General features: G+C 38.0%; 1 protein-coding gene across 7 annotated transcripts in view; it reads right to left on the bottom strand.

Moving 5' to 3' along the window:
• Positions 1-16,967, bottom strand: part of Pgant9 (polypeptide N-acetylgalactosaminyltransferase 9) — a 442,501-nt gene that overhangs the window by 188,946 nt on the left and 236,588 nt on the right. Inside the window, exon 1 of one of the 7 annotated variants that reach the window (XM_076364363.1) lies at positions 6,525-6,594. The exons of the other annotated variants lie outside the window; for them this stretch is intronic. The gene's annotated coding sequence lies outside the window, so the exon portion shown is untranslated. Of the gene's footprint in view, positions 1-6,524; positions 6,595-16,967 lie in introns of those variants that run through there. 7 annotated transcript variants of the gene reach the window in all.

Here is a 16,967-nt window from a genome sequence, read left to right as displayed (position 1 = left end):
AACGTTGGTTGCCTAGCATCGCATATTTTTTGCAGGCGCACAAATAAATATTTATATCTGTAGCGGGAAATATTTTTCAAAATTCCGCGCCGAAAATATCATTGCAATCGCGATGCCTATACAAGAAAATCCTCCAATAACTCGAGCAATATTATTACAACCATTAACTATACACATGAAATGAGTCTCTTTACTTAGGTTTGTTAAACCTTTGCTCTATGATTTATTTCTTAGCTATGATCGATGCAATTACTTTATCGTTAATCGTTTATTAAAAGTCCCCACCAACCTCCACAAACAAATATATCTAAGAAATATAAATAACACTTATATTTTTCAAATTCAGTTTGAAATTTTCGTCGAGTGTGGCACAATACTTCAGATAGCGTTAAAAAACGATTTCAATCCAAACAAAATTTTATTATATCTGCCGCTGCCATTTCTATCGCAAAAAATACTCATAACACAATACAAAACAAATACTCCACCGATCACCGCAAGCCACATTCACCCCCAAAAATCCCGAAACCCCGACGATCGTGTCCACCGACGACCGAAACTTCCGCTCGAACAAACAAGTCGTTGAACCCCGCCACAGGCCAATTAGAGAAACACCACAATAACATCCGAAAGAACCAGTAAACCCAATAATTTCGCGAGCGAAGCGATAATCGCGCGGAAATAATTAGTCGAATTGTGCGCCCGATCGGGCATGCATCAAAGAGAAGCCAAAGGAACCGGCTGCAATTTCAGATCCGGCAGCAACAAGGAGCGGCAGTAACGGCGGCGGTGGATCAGAAGCTCTTGTACAAGCCTGCAGCTCTGGTGATCCGTTCTATCGGCGTCGATATCGCGGATCCCCATCCTTCGGCGGGGGGATCGCGATAAAATCAAAGCGAAATCCCTTGAAAATCGCGCGTCGAGGGAACCTCGGAGCCCGCCCACGCATCCTCCGGATCGCGTTTTGACGCTCCGCTTGAGCGGAAGAACCTAACCCGGACGTTTTTGCGATGCTGGCTCCATTCGGCTGAGCTGGCAGAAGCAATCATCTTCCGGACTGTCAGACCTCACCGATACGAATCTTTCCCGGGCTGCAAGCTCGCGTCCACTGCCGCGCGGAACACCGACTCCGGGACGAACGGAGTAATAAGAAACGATATCGCGTGTCGCTTACGTTCGAACACGGCGCATTCAGCGGGCCCGGCTCGTTTTCCGGTTGAACTTCGAGCGAATCACGCGTTATACGGTGTCCCGTAATTTCCAGCGACTCTCGCGTGATCTTCGGTGTAGGTGAAATTAAGTTTGAGTGGACTGGTTGGACTTGATTTAGTTGCGAAGGTTTTTTAACACGGATGCCGTGGGGGTTATCGATGATCGGAGCTTCGAAATGAGTTGAAAACAATTGTGATTCGTAGGATAAGTGACGTGGAATGAATATATTTAATAACGTAAATAACTAGATAATAATAACGTAAGAATTGTGGTAGCGAATAATTGGTAATTGTTCCTTTTTAGCTTTGCTGTAAAGGAATAAGTGAACGACACCAGTTTAAATTCAACTACTGTAATTCGTTCAATTAAACTATGATTGTTTAAAAACGTTCTTAGATTGTAAATAACGCTACCTAACGCGGTTGCATTTAACAAACCTACGATAATAACAACAGAATTCAATTATTTAATTTAATATTGTATTTTCTTCATTTCGTATATTCTGTACCTTAAATCGTGCGGCATTCATCGTGTTAATGTAACGGGGGTGTTTGAGGCTGGAATTATAGACAGTTGAGAGATTGTGACATGGTTGATGAAAATAGAGTGGGAATTTTGAAGATTTTTTTGGGTGAGAAATTACTTTGGCAGTTTTTCTATGGAATTTTTGGAAATATGATGTTTTAAGTTTCTTTTTATTTGTATATTATTTGTGTATTTTGGTTTCTTTTGTTAATTGGTTTGATTATAAGGAAAAAAAGGGTAACATAAGAAATATCAAAAACTTCGTTTCAGTATCACGCAGAAAAATAACTGATTACAATTTCAATCGCGATTTCCAGTACACCCTGTATAAATAACCCGTCAGAAGATATATTGCAGGGTTGCTCTAATCGAGAAGATGCAACTCCATTAAAACTTCGGGAATTCCCCGCGTAAACGGGGACAATGGAAAACGAGTTCCGTTTGCGGGCCAAGATGTCGCGAATAGATTAAGCTTCCGCTGAGATCATCAAAGACTGCGTTACGTTCAAACATAGAATTATTATACGCTTCCATAATACAGTTAATTCTGATTCTACAAACAGATACATTCTACGTAAAACAATATATTGTATATCTACAAGAAGATAGAAATTGGTTTCAAACCTAAAAAATTAGGAAAATAATACAATAAATCATATAGACGACAGTGTTAAATCAAAGCACTAAATTATGAAACAAGAAAACAAACTTTTTAATTCAAGTTAAATCAAACAAATCGTATAAAAATGGAAACATAATTCGCGGTAAGCATTTCAAGTAAAAGCTTTTAAAAATAAGAAGCGAAAAGTTTCTAACATATTTTTAGTATTGTGTAAAAATTATATAACTTAAAGATCAAAATTGACCGAAATATAAATTCCTGTTTGTTTAAAATTGTCTGGCATTTTTTAAATATATATGAAAATTTCCCCTGGCATTCAAAAGGTTAAAACAGAATTTGATGTACAGTGTTGTTTGTGAATATCCAAGCTTAAAATCTAGCGATTGAAGGACGAGGGAACTCATAAGAGTAGGAAGGAAACGCGTAAACGTGCACATGGCAAAGAAAACAGGGGCCGGGCGAGATTTATCGGGTGAAATGCAAATTGAATCGTAGTTAGCGGGAATGCGGCGGAACGACGCAGGTAAATCGTGCTCCTCCTACTTCTGGATTCTTTCTCCTGCCTTCTTTGTCAGTCGGTCGCCATTTTACTCGAGCTGCCGATAATTCGCGCATAAATTCACGAGGAATTGAAATAAAAACTGGGTCGATCGAGACGCAATTTAGCGGGATCCACTCGGCATGACGAAAAAAAAGGACAGGTTGAAGCTAAGGGGTGGATCGAAGGGGTGGACGGGCGGTCGGGATTGTTTAGTGGCCGGAAACCAATCACGCCGTCGGTAATTCCCTTCTCGCGTATTAATTGCGGTCTCCAGAAGTTTCTGCGAGAAGAAAACCACCGTGGCTAGTGATAATTGCCGGTGTGATTGGGTAAAATAATTTTCTTTCTGCGACGGTTGTGATATTCTTTGATTACGCGAAACAAAGTCTAATATTTGGCTAAATAAAAGGGTTATTTAATGAATAGTTCGAAATTTATTTCAATTTGAATTATCATAGATACTGCGTTACGAAATAATGAGTTACTATAGATTTTTCATTCGTTATAGTCACCTTATCTTATATTATTGAACAAATATAATTTTCTATAATGCAACGTTACATAAAACGACTAATTCTAGTTAAAACATTGTCAAAACAATGAAATAACAATACACGAGAAAAATTTATATATTATTCTATTTCATTGTGCTTGCTGTCTCACATTATTAAACAATACCTCCAACCTAAAATGTCCAACTCCTCTCAACAATACTCAACAAAAACACTTGAAACTAACATAAAAATCCAAACTGCAAACACTGATCTACTTCACCGTAAACGCTATCAACCAAAAACTTCTCACATCGATCAAGTAATCCCATTACAAGGCGCCATTTCTACGCAATTCCCTTAATTCTCTCCAAGTTCCATGGGCAACTCGTGATTAAAAAATTCTACAATCCTGAAATTAGTGTTCCGTTACCCGTAAATCCCCGCGGAACAGTATTTCCCGGCTTCTGCCCGCGGTCTGATCTTTTATACGGCCGGCAGTATAACTTAAAATCCTTTCGCAGTGTCCCGAGCAGGATGCCACGCGCCTTTACGAGCCGCACACGTTTAACCGAGACATCACACACTTTTAATACACCGGGCTTCGTAACACTTTTCTCATTGTGCGATTTAAACATAACTGGGGGAGCGGCTCGTAAAACCCTTAATTTTACATAATGCCCCGTCCGTGGGGCGGCCATTTTTATGAAGCCAGAAGTGGCCATTAAAAGAACCAGCCGCGGCGCAATGGCGTTCTCGAACCTACGGGCGCGCGTCACAGTGCGACCGCCTGCGGACGAAACCCAAAAATTCGACTATTTACACAACGAAACGCGAAAGTTACCAATGTGTTACTAAACAGTCTCTGCTATACAAAATAATTCTCATTTCAAAATTAACAATTTTGTACAAATAAATTCCATTTCTCTATTTATATAACCTTGGAATCGAAATACAAACTATCCGTTGCTATTGAAAAAACTTCAGTATATCCCCATCATGTAAAAAACCAATACAACCATATATTTTATATTACAACTATTATATTACAACTTTTGTCTGAAGCATTGTTTTGTATCGCTCATACTTTTTAACCACTTGTAGTGGCAACGAATTCGGAAACTTGGCAGAATCTCACGCGAGGAATTCGGTCGTCAGTTATTATATACAGATATGTACACTAATTTTGTTTATTAATCGTTTTGTACAGAGTGGTAGATTTCAAAACAATCTAGACTATATGCATATCGTTGGTAATTTTGGAGCAAAAATATCACGCAGCACATCTTTCCAGCGCAAGTGGTTAAGTTATCGAGTTTTCCCCAGAAAACGGTCGTTTGGCCGCACTATGCGCGAGGACACACGAACAGAGTGAAACAGGGGAGAGGGAAAAATTGTTTCCCTGATAAAACCTGATTCGCGAGCAACCACCGTGAACCCCGCGCTCCTTTGTCCCGGGTGAGACAAACCGAGACGGAACCAGAACCGAGTTAACGCTCTTTGACGCGGTGTTTCGCGCCAACTATGAGGACCGACTGGTTCGTTACTTGCGGACGGTGACGGTAAATACCGTGCAGCTTTCCTTATCAGAACAGCCGTCCTTTGAATAATTTACATTCTTGATTTTTTTATTATGATTAAGGTTGGTTTAGGACAATTTTGTAGAGAGAAGAAAATTGTGTTTGACGTGCAAGGGTAAATTTGCTTTAAGGGTTGAACGATTAAGGGTGGAAAAGGTAATTTTGATTTAAACACGGACTGGATGTTGGTGTTTGTTAATTTTAGTGGGAATTTTCTATGATATACAAATACAAAGGTAAGGGGTTGATACTTGGGAGTTTTGTTGAAATTGAATTCGTTAATAGGATTTTTCTGCTATGGTAACTGGAACAGAGGTTTTTATGTAAATTTATGGTTTTAGGGGAGAGTTTACGAAAGCAGAAATTAATATTGCAATTAAAATAAAAGTTGGGTTAAAAATTTTGTGGACTTCATCAAATTCGAGGATATTTTATTTTCAGCGGCTCGAAAGTGTTTGAAGATAAAATGAATTTATATAGGAGTCTAGGTTAAATTCTACAAGAAAATATGTTTCTGCGTAAATCAAGAATTTATCTCTCGAAACTCATCAAACTTTCAAGCGACTGGATTTGGCAAGATTCCCCGGGAACGGGTATAACGAATGAATCATTTGGTTTTACGTGTGAGAATCGGATTTCATGAAAATGATTTTAAAAGTTGCTCGATAACGTTGAGTTATGGCGTTAGAAGTGTCGATGAAGAGTGGAAATGAAGAAAATTGAATGGAATAATTTCTGCGAACGATACTCCTCGCACAGACCCAAATCACGAACGAATAAGAAAACGTCTGAGAGGCATCGATATCTTAACGATTTATGAGGGAGGAAGATTCGCTAGAATTATGGCCGCTTTCACCGAGTGCTTGTGCTACGGTTAAATAGATAAGAAATGAAAATCGTGACTGGAGAATCTGCTTCGTGCTCTCTCCACTTCATCGCCTGATGACGCACGAATGTTAAATACTAGAGAACAGAAAAAATTATCTTCGTAGATTCCCGAGTTTATTATACTTGACAGAAACTGATCTTCAACAATCAAGAAAGAAATAATTAAACAATAAAACCATACAGTATTGAATATCAACTGTTTTTCAAAAATATTTACAATATAAAAATATATAGAAATAAATAGTATTAAAAAATATATGAATCATCAAATTATTTAACTCAGGATATTGTAAAATATATAACTTATATAGTTTATACTGTATAATCTAACTTCAATTCATATTGTAAATTACATACATTACTTCATCTGAATAGTTTTCCATAAATAATTGACCTCGATTCTTGTTTAACAAATTAGCCATTACATCGCAATAATTTCATTTCCAACCAACTCGAAACACGAGCAAATAGAAACAAACATAATCATTCCACTTCAATATAACACAATAAAGAACTAAGAACTCCAACAGCAACATTTTCAATCAAAAATTCCTTTCGAGAGCGCCATCCGTACTAGATTTATAAAACCCTCGGTACAAAAACGCGTAAAAGAGAATTTAAAACACAGAGATAAGTTACTGACGGAAACGTTATTAAAAACTCACCGGCGCGGCACAGTTTTTGTAATTAATTTCCGAGACAAATTCGCTCTGGGGCTTGGATCCCCCTTTTCAAAGATAAATTCCCGCTTTCAAAAGAGTTTCACCCGCCTTGAACATCTGTTGTCGCAGTTCGCGTGGTCCACTAGTGTTTCGACCGCTAGGACTCGAAAACACAAAGAGCGATCAAAAAGTTTTTTAGTGCCTGAAATTTAAAAATATCATTTCGTTACTTTTCCTCCAGTTTCTAGAGTTTCGGTAGCCATATTCTTTATTCAGTTCAGCTAGCGCTTGTTCCACGCAAACGCGCTTCCGGTGATTGATTTTAAAGGAAATTCTTGTAAAGACACCCCTATTTCGGGAACTTTTGGTCTGAAATTCGAGTTTATTCAGTTTAGTATGCTTCTGGAAGCCGAATAAAGTATGAGAATTGAATTTGACCTCGGAAGCTCTTGAATGAGAAGTGGTTTAAGAAAACATCCTTCAAAATCGATCACTACGGAAAATCGACGCAAATGTGGAACACGTGAATCGAATGATAAATGCATTGAGCAAAGACTACGGTTAACGAAATTCGCCGGAGAAAAAGCTGGAAGAAGATGCGGAATAGTCATTAAAATGCATTATAAATTTATGCTTTAAAACAAGCAACTGAGCTGTAGAGAATATTTCTAAACGTCAAATTCCAAATTTATAATTTCAAATATAAAGCAATTGCTTGTAAACGGTTGTCCGCACGGAAAGCACAATGTCAAAGTTCCGAAATTTTTTCCAGAAACAATGTTATAAATATTGTTGTCTTTTGCCTCTCATGGTGGGAAGAGTTAATCGCAGCTTGCATATACGGTAAACACGCGAAAAGGGAATTTCGCGATACGTGACCGAAGATGTATTCCATTTCGATCGTTGACTCCCGCTCTCGAATCGTCGGGAGAATATTGTGCTCCGTCGCGGGTATCGATTCCTATCGCCGTGAGCGAAGCAACCTGACAAAACAGCCTCGCAGTTATTCCCGCAGAAAGACGACGACAGTAGGTACGTGAACGAGGTGAATCAGAATTTCCGGTTCCCAGGGCAAGTTCAACAACACCGAGCCGCGGGGATTATCGATGATCGAGAGACTTGATCGCTGGCTCCGTGACAGTTTATCACGTTTGCTTGACTCATTAACCCTTAACCCTTTGCACTCCGAATGTCTTTTGCATTGTTTCCTCGATAACTCTGTATTATTATCACATCTTGTTTGAAATGCATTTTAAAAAATAGTTTGTAGGTAGCAGAGTAAGCTATTCTTCTTATTAATAACATTGAAAATAACATAATAATATAATTTATAGAGGAATTTAAAAAAATCGATTTTACTGCTCGGTAGTTTTAGTGTTAATGACATATATAATTCTTATAAATTTTGCAATATTTATACGAGATATTATATAATTTTTCATACGTTATCTTTATTTTTTTTTATATTATATAGAATTTGAAAAATTACAAGTTACTTTTTTGTATTAATTGTTCATGTTAAAGGGATGAACACCCTCAAAGTGCAGGGGTTGAAAAATATCTGAAAAATTATTAGACGTAGAGATAGTCCTACTTTTAAAGCTTCTACGTCCTTGCACTATTTTCCTGTTTTTTTGACAATGTTTTATATCATTATAATACATTGTATATTTTTATACACAGGTTTTGTAAGCTTTAATAACTATAATATTGACAGTTTTTTCCTGTGAAGTAAATTGAAACATTACCTTGAAACATCACGTGTCAAAAATAAATTTCGGACATTTATCTTCATATTTTAACATTTCAACCGTGGATCGTTTTACTGGAGAACCTTCCGTTGTAATATTCGCGTGTCAGCTGCTGACACGACTACAAAATCAGAAATAATTAAAGCAGAAGATCGACGAAACAATCGAGGATATTTAGCTGTTTCAGCAATTGCTATGCGGGCTATGACGGTATGCTCGATACTATGTCAATTTGACGAAACCATAAACCTGTTATATCAACTGACATTTATCTGATGTGTACACGTGTCTATACACTCATCGTACACATTAATGATTAAGTGAAATCGTATAATTACTCTTCTCGCGTTCGAAGCGATTATTATCAGGGGACAATAAAAAATATCGTAATCTTTACTGCAAAAAATTACACTCTTTCGTCATAAATTATTTGAAACATTCAACTGTACAATTTCATCTTTTAAATGCATCTGCTATGTATAGTGTATTGTGTGGCCGTAACAAGCCATTATTCCTTCCACAGTGCAATTAGGAACAATAAACTACAGGAACAAAACGAACACCTTCTTATCTGACACTCTTCTTCGAATAAGTACTAATTGTAACATACTATTAAAATAAATTCTAATTTTACAATGGTAGAAAAAATTACATATTATCATAACGTAATTATACAGTTATATATTAAATGCAAAAATGAAGTTAATAATAAAAAAACATGCTTTTCTATTTTTATCATTTCTGTAGATCACTTTGTACATTGGCAAAATTATCCATCCCAGAAAGCATCAAGATTCCATCAACGCACTGATATTCACACGATCGAAGTCTCAAAAATAAATTCCCAAGTCTGTACGCCGACGAAAACATTCGAAACCTTAAAAGTTACTTAACAAATGACTGCCAAACAATTACCGTCCATCCCAGAAAGCATTAAGATTGGATCAACACGCTGATTTTCACATAATAAAACTCTCAAGAAAAAATCACTGAGTGTGTAAATACCTTCTTGACCCACTGCGCGTGGCCAAGATTGTCTTTCCCGGATCCGCGATAGCCTATCCGCCTTTCACAATCGCGAATTACCATACTGTCCCACGCGGTTAGTTCCCCGTGGGCGTTCAACAAAGAGCTCTCTGTCATAACTGGCTGGGCGTTAAAAGTAGCTTCCGAGGCGGGAGTCTGGGTGCTGAAGACGGAGAGGGAACCTCAATTGACCCGTCACGTCTGTGCCGACAACCCAAAAGCTAAAAGTGCACAGGGGCAAGGGGAAGGCGTCCACTCACGATGATCGGTCCAGTACTATCCACAGACGATATCTTTTCACATTCCCAACGAACTGACGAGGCAAGTGCGACAAGGGGATATGGAGCAAAGTTTGGAAAGTCGGAGAATGAGTATGAGAAGAAGCGAGACGCGAGACTTCAAAGCGCTGCCACTTGTGTCAAATATAAACTCGCAATGTTGTTCAGGTTGTTGTTAAAAAAACATGACGTAAATGAAACTGGTTCTATCGATTTTGACGGAATGAAACTTTAATCTCGTTCATTACATTATGCAATTCCTGCATCGTCGAAAGAATATTTGTTAATAATAATAAAGCAATTTGTTTAAGCATGAAAGGTTAAGAGCCGATCAACCATTCACAATCTTAAAAAATTCAAAAAGTCTAACCAATGAATAGCTCAAATAAGACACCGACGGCCATATTCAACTTCTATTGTTACCTTTCACTTTGTCGTATTCTGCCCTCTACTCTCTTCGTCGCGCGACTCAGCCAATAACAACACGGTACACCCCAGGCGTCGTTCTATAGCAATTAACGCGAGTATCCTGAGTGTAGAACAGTCCCCTCGCCTCTATGCACTTTTAGCTTGTGGGTAGCCGGCTAAGACACGAGATCATCACTGTAGTTAGGGGATAGGCTACGGATAGGCATCGACGAGGTGAGGTGAGAGGGTGTTAAACGGCGTCCGGGCGAACTTTATTAAACTATTACAGGGCAAAACTCGTTAAATACCCATGAGCGAACTATTACATACCCAGAAGCTGCGGTCTGACCGTCTAATTTCATCCGACAGACAGCATGTTTGCGTGACGCCGCTGGCATCTTCACGCTCCACATGTCGAAGGCACGCCACGGGAATTCGCGGACCGTGCGGATACGTGCGTACACCCCCCAGAGAGATCGATACCACGGCATTCCGGCTTAATAACGCGGGGCCGGGGGTACTCTTGTCAGTCGCGTCGTTAACGCCACGGTCGTTCTATCATTTATTCGTTGACCAATTCCCGTAGCACCCACTTGTATATAGGGTGTCCTGTCTGATGTAGCAGTATTCGAGGAGGATGATTTTGTGAATGAAAATGCTTTAGAACGGTGTTCAGAGAGGAAAATGTTTTGTTCGTTGTTCGATGAGGGATGTTTTTGTTAGCAAGGTAGATCGAAAATATGGAATAAAATCGAGATCGAAAGTCTAACGTTGAATAATTGATGATAGAATAAATTGAAATTAATTTATTTTTAACACTAAAATTACCGGACGAGTGAAAATTACGCATTCCTGATTTCTTCTTTCTGCAATTACCAGAAAGATGACGGATGTTTGAGGAATTATTCAAGAATTTGATGTAAATAAAATCTGTAATAAGAATGGAGTTCTATAGAGGAATTTCAAAAAGTCAATTCAAGCTCGGTAGTTTTAGTGTTAATGAGGATATGAACGATAGAGTTTTGTTTATAATTGAATATTTTTTTGTTTGTTTTCATACGCTGTACAAGTATTATACGATTGTGTGTATTTATCAGGATTTGAATAATTGTTTATTAAACGCGACGTTCGATACATTTTTATATACAATTTTCTGGTGAACGGAGTATCGAATGAATCAATGTTCTTTTTCGATTTGGTTTTACAGGTAGAATTGCTACCTGGCTTACTGTTACTTACACCGATACTCCGTGTATCGCTCTCCACGAGTGACATCGATTTCTTCCAAAGGGTAATTGACCGATTCGCTTTTCGGAAGCTTCCGCGGGAAAACATCGACTATCCCAGTGTAACTCGTCCTCAACTACATTGACGCACGATCGATCATTCTACAATTACGAACGTTGATTCTAGTGAAGTGTGACGGATCCGAGTAGAAACTGTTCGAGTTAAGCATCGATGATCGATTGGTCTTGCTTGTGAAGAGACATTTATTCGGCTGGAAATGTAATTTTGAAAGGGGCGTTTATAGCTTTCACAGCCTTTTCATGGATCGCTTTAGGTAATATTCTTTTAATTGTTTTTTAAATATAGAATCTAATTATAGAATGATTGCGAAGTAATATATATCGATGAATTGTTGAATTAATTAGTCTATGAAATGCATGAAACTTGAAATCTGATAAGTGTATATAAAATTTCGTATGAAACAGCATATCGAATTGAATTTTCTCAAATTTATTTCATCACCTTGTTATATTATAGTATTGAAACTAATTACTTCGTTCCATACTATTGAACTATTAACTAGAAAATATTTCACTGGCATTCGCATCTCATTGAACACAATCATTGCACCTACGCTCGATTGATTCTGCATAGGCGTCGAAGTTGCACAACCTATCCAGTATAAAGTCACCATTCATGGACTCGATGAGTTTATTATCCTAAGTAACGAGGTCGATTAGAAATATTTATCTTCCAATAAGAATTTATCTCCTGCGAAGCATTTATTTCCTTCAAACAAGATTTTCCGGTGTGCTTTCGCTTCTACAGGGTGTCCTAGTTCAATGTGTTAATAAATCTCAATATCTACTGTAAAACCTTACATTTTTATTTCTATTAAATATTTCTTTATTGGTATTTTTTACGTTAACCTTTACAACATTAACCCTTTATCTTATAGTACCCCAACTCTTAATTAAAATGTTAAACAGAGTTTAATAAGCGTAAATGTCATTCAATTCTCCTAAATTCAAATTAAATATCACTCTCCTATTATCAATTACAATATATATATATATATATTGCAAGCATATATAGAAATGTCCAGAAAATGTCCAGAATTTTTCTCTAGTTTTCAATAACTGATTAATGACACAATAAATACACCAACACTAGAACTACTAGACGTGTCAAAAGAATCAATTCCTAATTTCTTCTTGTACAATCATTACAAAGGCACAGACACTTCTTTAAAAATTATTAAAGAACTTAGCATTTATAAAGAAATTTTAAAAAGACGGTTTAAATGCTCGGTAGTTCTAGTGTTAATCTTCTATGTGACACTGTCAAGAAATTAGTATATGTTCAGATACAAAATAATTTTAAACATCTCTTATAAAAGTAACAAAAAAATGGTTATAACTGAAAAACAAGATCGAACAGGAGATACGTTTATATGAATTATTTATATCGCTTCCATGTATAGAATCTACTTCGAAAAAAGTATTCCCGATAAACTGGCACACCCTGTGCATTCGAGATTCTCCACTAGACTGTAGGAATTGCATCTCAAGTAACCTTCGCCGACAACACTTGACCCCTGTAATATTCGCATAGCGTTCGATCCTTTCGGATTTCACCTACGGGCATTCGGCTGATCGTTCCACGATCCGGGAGCCTTAAGGATGTAACTGTAAATTGAAATTGCTCGGGAGCACCGATATTACACGGTTTTTTAACAATACTGCGTTACATGATGCTGCGTGCAGAAATTTCTATGGACTTTGTTACGAGGCGTTATTACGTTTAACGACGGCAATAATTGCGCCAGGAATGTTTCAATATGGCGACAACGCTGCCCGTAGAGGTAATAGGCAGATGCGGATTTAGCTATTATCGCGAGATAACTGTCCGTGGTTGAGAAATAGGATATAACTGGATTTTCAATAATGATATTGTTTAATTGCAATGTAATCGGTAATTATTCAGTTGAAGAAACGTTTAACGAGTGGATCGTAGAATGTAATTGTGTATGTGTGAAATATACCAAAATTACTATTAAATTATCAGTAACTTGATATCAATTTATCTTTTTTCAATTATATCAATTATGATATTTGGATTATTCAAAATTGACATCGATTTTGTATGTAGCATACCGGAAAGTTATAGAATATTATAAGCATTGATAAAAATATTAAAAGTAACTAAGGTAAATCGAATGTCCATGCAAATACACAAAGTTTCGCCCAAACACAGGTCTTAAAATAACTACGTACACAAGCCCACAAAATATCCAATCTAGTAATATTAACACATTGGATGCAATTAACACATTCGATTAAACGACGATTATTTAAAAAATTTTTCTATATTATAAGTAATACCACCTAACACAGTGACATCCAACAAGATAAACCTGTAATAATAATAACGTAATTCAACTACATAAGTTAATATCACATTAGTTTCATTTTCTGAATCTTTCTCAGGAAAATCGTGCGATACTCAATGGTTAAATGACACCAGCCTTATCACCACATACCCAAAACACAACTCAAACTTCGCACACATTTCACCCCAACCCTTACCTCCTAAGACTATCAACAAACCCCACCACAATCCCTCTACGATCACACAACCCCACAGTTTTCACCCGCAAAAATCCAAATCTCCACTCGGCCAGTAATCGCAACAACAAAATCATCGTTCAACACTCGTGCACAGTGGATCCACGTAATCGCTCGGAACGTCCCGTCCACCCCGGCAAATGGCAATGTTAATCCCGCCGTAAACTCGGCAATAATCCCGCCTAATTCAAAACGCCGAGCCGCGGACGGAGGATCGCGACCAGCCCGGAATTGTAAAACTTGTTATATTACATCTGTCGGGGCAGCGTATAAGAGCAGTGGGAAGGGGCGAGGGTCATATTTCCACGGTCGCGTCGGAAATAATTGCTTAATGAAAATTCAACGTCGCCGTCGTCGACGCGGGGGTGGGGCCCGCCCGGCAAAAAGGAAAACAGTTTCTCGTGGGCGTAAAACGCCGGCGGGACGGGCGTAGTCGTAGTCGCATTTAAATTCCGCATTCAGTCGCAATATCCCGGGACGAATCACGGTACAATAAGTGGCACCAGATGGTGCCTCCTAATAAGCGGAGCACCTTTGCACCCTTCATCACGGCCGCCAACCCATTTCCCGCTCTCGTTGTTCCGATCTAATTCGACGCGACGCGACGCGACGCGAAAGACGCGGCCCGTGCAACTTCAATTAACAAATTCTTGCCCCCAGGAGAATCTCTGCCGCTCTAATTAGGGGAGGAATACCGGCCGAAGAGGAAGAGTTCCTGGTAATTTGTTTAAAAATATTGGCACAATGCGGAGGAAATTTATATGTTGAGTTTTGGAGTCGGGTGGGATGGTTCGAAGGGGTTTTATGTGAATTGTTTCTTTGGTGGAAGGGAGCCGTTGGGTTTTATTAATGGGAGGATTTTGTTTGTATTAGTATTTGTTGTTGATTAGTGGAGATTTAGGGTTTGAGCAGAAATAAGAGAAGGGAGACTTAGTTGATAACTTTTTGTGGAATTTAATTTTATGAAAGAGGTTTCTTTGTAATTAATTTATTTTCATTTGTGATAAATAATTAATTGTAGATATCAGTTGGAAACATTATTAAACTTATATAAAATATTACTGTGAATTACCATATTATAAGTCACCATAAAAATAAATAACTGAACAGCTTTACCAGGAAAACAACCCTAGAATCAGCCACCTTTCTAAACTTCAATTATAAAACTTCAGCTTCAGTTAAAGTTTTTCCAGGAAACAGCAGAAACTTTCATTATAATTCGATTCCCCAGAACAATCTCGTCAAACATCTAACCCATTCTATTAAAAATAAAGGACCTGATGTAACCTAACCTCTAAACCGCATACTCTATTTCATATCTGAAATATATTCAAGTCGCGTAAGCTCCAAAAATCGTCTTATCATCCCTTCAACTGATATACTCCGTGTCTCAATAAAATAAAGAGGAATTGGAACCCTAGAAGTACCCGAAATGCTGGGTTACAATCGATAAGGGAAGTACGATTAGAAAACAGTAAGGCGCTGTTGTGTTCTCGGTGTCTCCGAAGGATTCCATTATCGAGTATCATGGATTGGAGGCTAGAATGTTGGCCCGTACCGTGGCCCTTTTTCTTCGTCGTCACGAGCTTCGTACGTAGAAGTCGTTAAAAAGTCCTGCTCTCAATCTCACGGCCCGTTCCTCACGACCAAGGACTGGCGAACGAGACGGGGGACCGAGGATGATCCGGGTAAACGAAAACGGAGAAAGATAAATGAAGAACCAGACCAGAATACAAAGGTGAAGGGAGCAAAGAAAGGAGGCTGCTCGAGGGAGAGAGAAGATGAACATCACGTTGATGGGAAGCTGGCAGACTCGAGTGAAGTGATACTTTAAATAGTATATTACAATAAACATATGTTAGTTCAAATTTGTGTCTATTCTATTTGGAATCTAACTTTTATTTTTCATTTAAATATATCATTATGTTTACGTTTTAAGTACCATTTCAGAAATGCATCAGAACAAATAAAATGCTAATTTCATTCGTCAAATGTTAAGGTTCTTTACGTTATGAATAGAAATATAGTTAGAAAATATTTTAAATACTTTATATTGAGCTTAAAATTATTTAACATATAAATTTTCATATTCTTCTCCTATTCAAAATGTTATACTTTATTCGAATAACATCTAATACTTCCAAACATTATCAATAACACTTTATACGTTACAATATCTTATTAACTACGACAGTATATAAACTACCCTTGTGCAAATCAGACAATATTAAAATCAAAATTATTTAATCAAACATCGAACGTAAACATTGCGAACGAAATATTGAACCAAACTTTAATTAAAAACCACGAGGGTATTCCGTAAGTTAACCAGACACTGAAACTGTTAATCGACATTTAATATACTCATTCTGTAAACTTCATCCGACGCTGATGAAAGATAAACGAAAAAAAGGGAGGAACGGAAGATCGGGGGGGATAAGGGCGAAGGGTGCGGGATTAAATACACGATTAAGCGGGTGAGGAAGGAACGGGCGACGTCGGGAGTCGGGCATCGAACTCTCGGCACAAGCACGAGGACGTGTTACGTCGAGTGAGCGATCTCGCGGTATGTGAAGGTATCTTGAAGAGACATCGTGAGGCCACGCGAAATAGACTTGCAGGACTTAACGGTGCTCGAATTGCCGACGATCGTGCGAACCGCGCTCTACCGGCACCACCTTATGACTGATTTCGATCGAGACCTCACGACTACATGCTTTATTTGACGGCTCTACGCGGCACGAGCGATCTCCTCCGCCTTCGTGAAGCTGGTGCGATTAACCCCTCGCCGTTTAATATCGAACCAGACGCGCGGTGGAATTTTAAATCGACGTTCGAGTAATAAAACTGGTGTTCGGTTTCCATCGATTTCTGGAAAACGCTATTTCGAGCTTGCGAAAATTGTATCTTGTATTTGAATTTGAGTTTTAATTCTCTTAATCCGAATCTGAGTTTTGATTTTTGTCACTTTGGATTTGAGTTTTGATTCTTTTAATTTGAATGTTTGAAATCGAACGGTTGGTTCAGAATTTGGTAATTAAAGTTGTTTAATCTAAATTCCAATGAATACGTTGGATAAGAGATAAAAGCTGAAAAACGCGAGAATTGGTAGGATAAAAGTAAATATAT

This window comes from Nomia melanderi, chromosome 1 (assembly GCF_051020985.1).
Source record: "Nomia melanderi isolate GNS246 chromosome 1, iyNomMela1, whole genome shotgun sequence".
Taxonomy (NCBI): domain Eukaryota; kingdom Metazoa; phylum Arthropoda; class Insecta; order Hymenoptera; family Halictidae; genus Nomia; species Nomia melanderi.
This window is presented reverse-complemented; position numbering and strand designations above follow the sequence as displayed.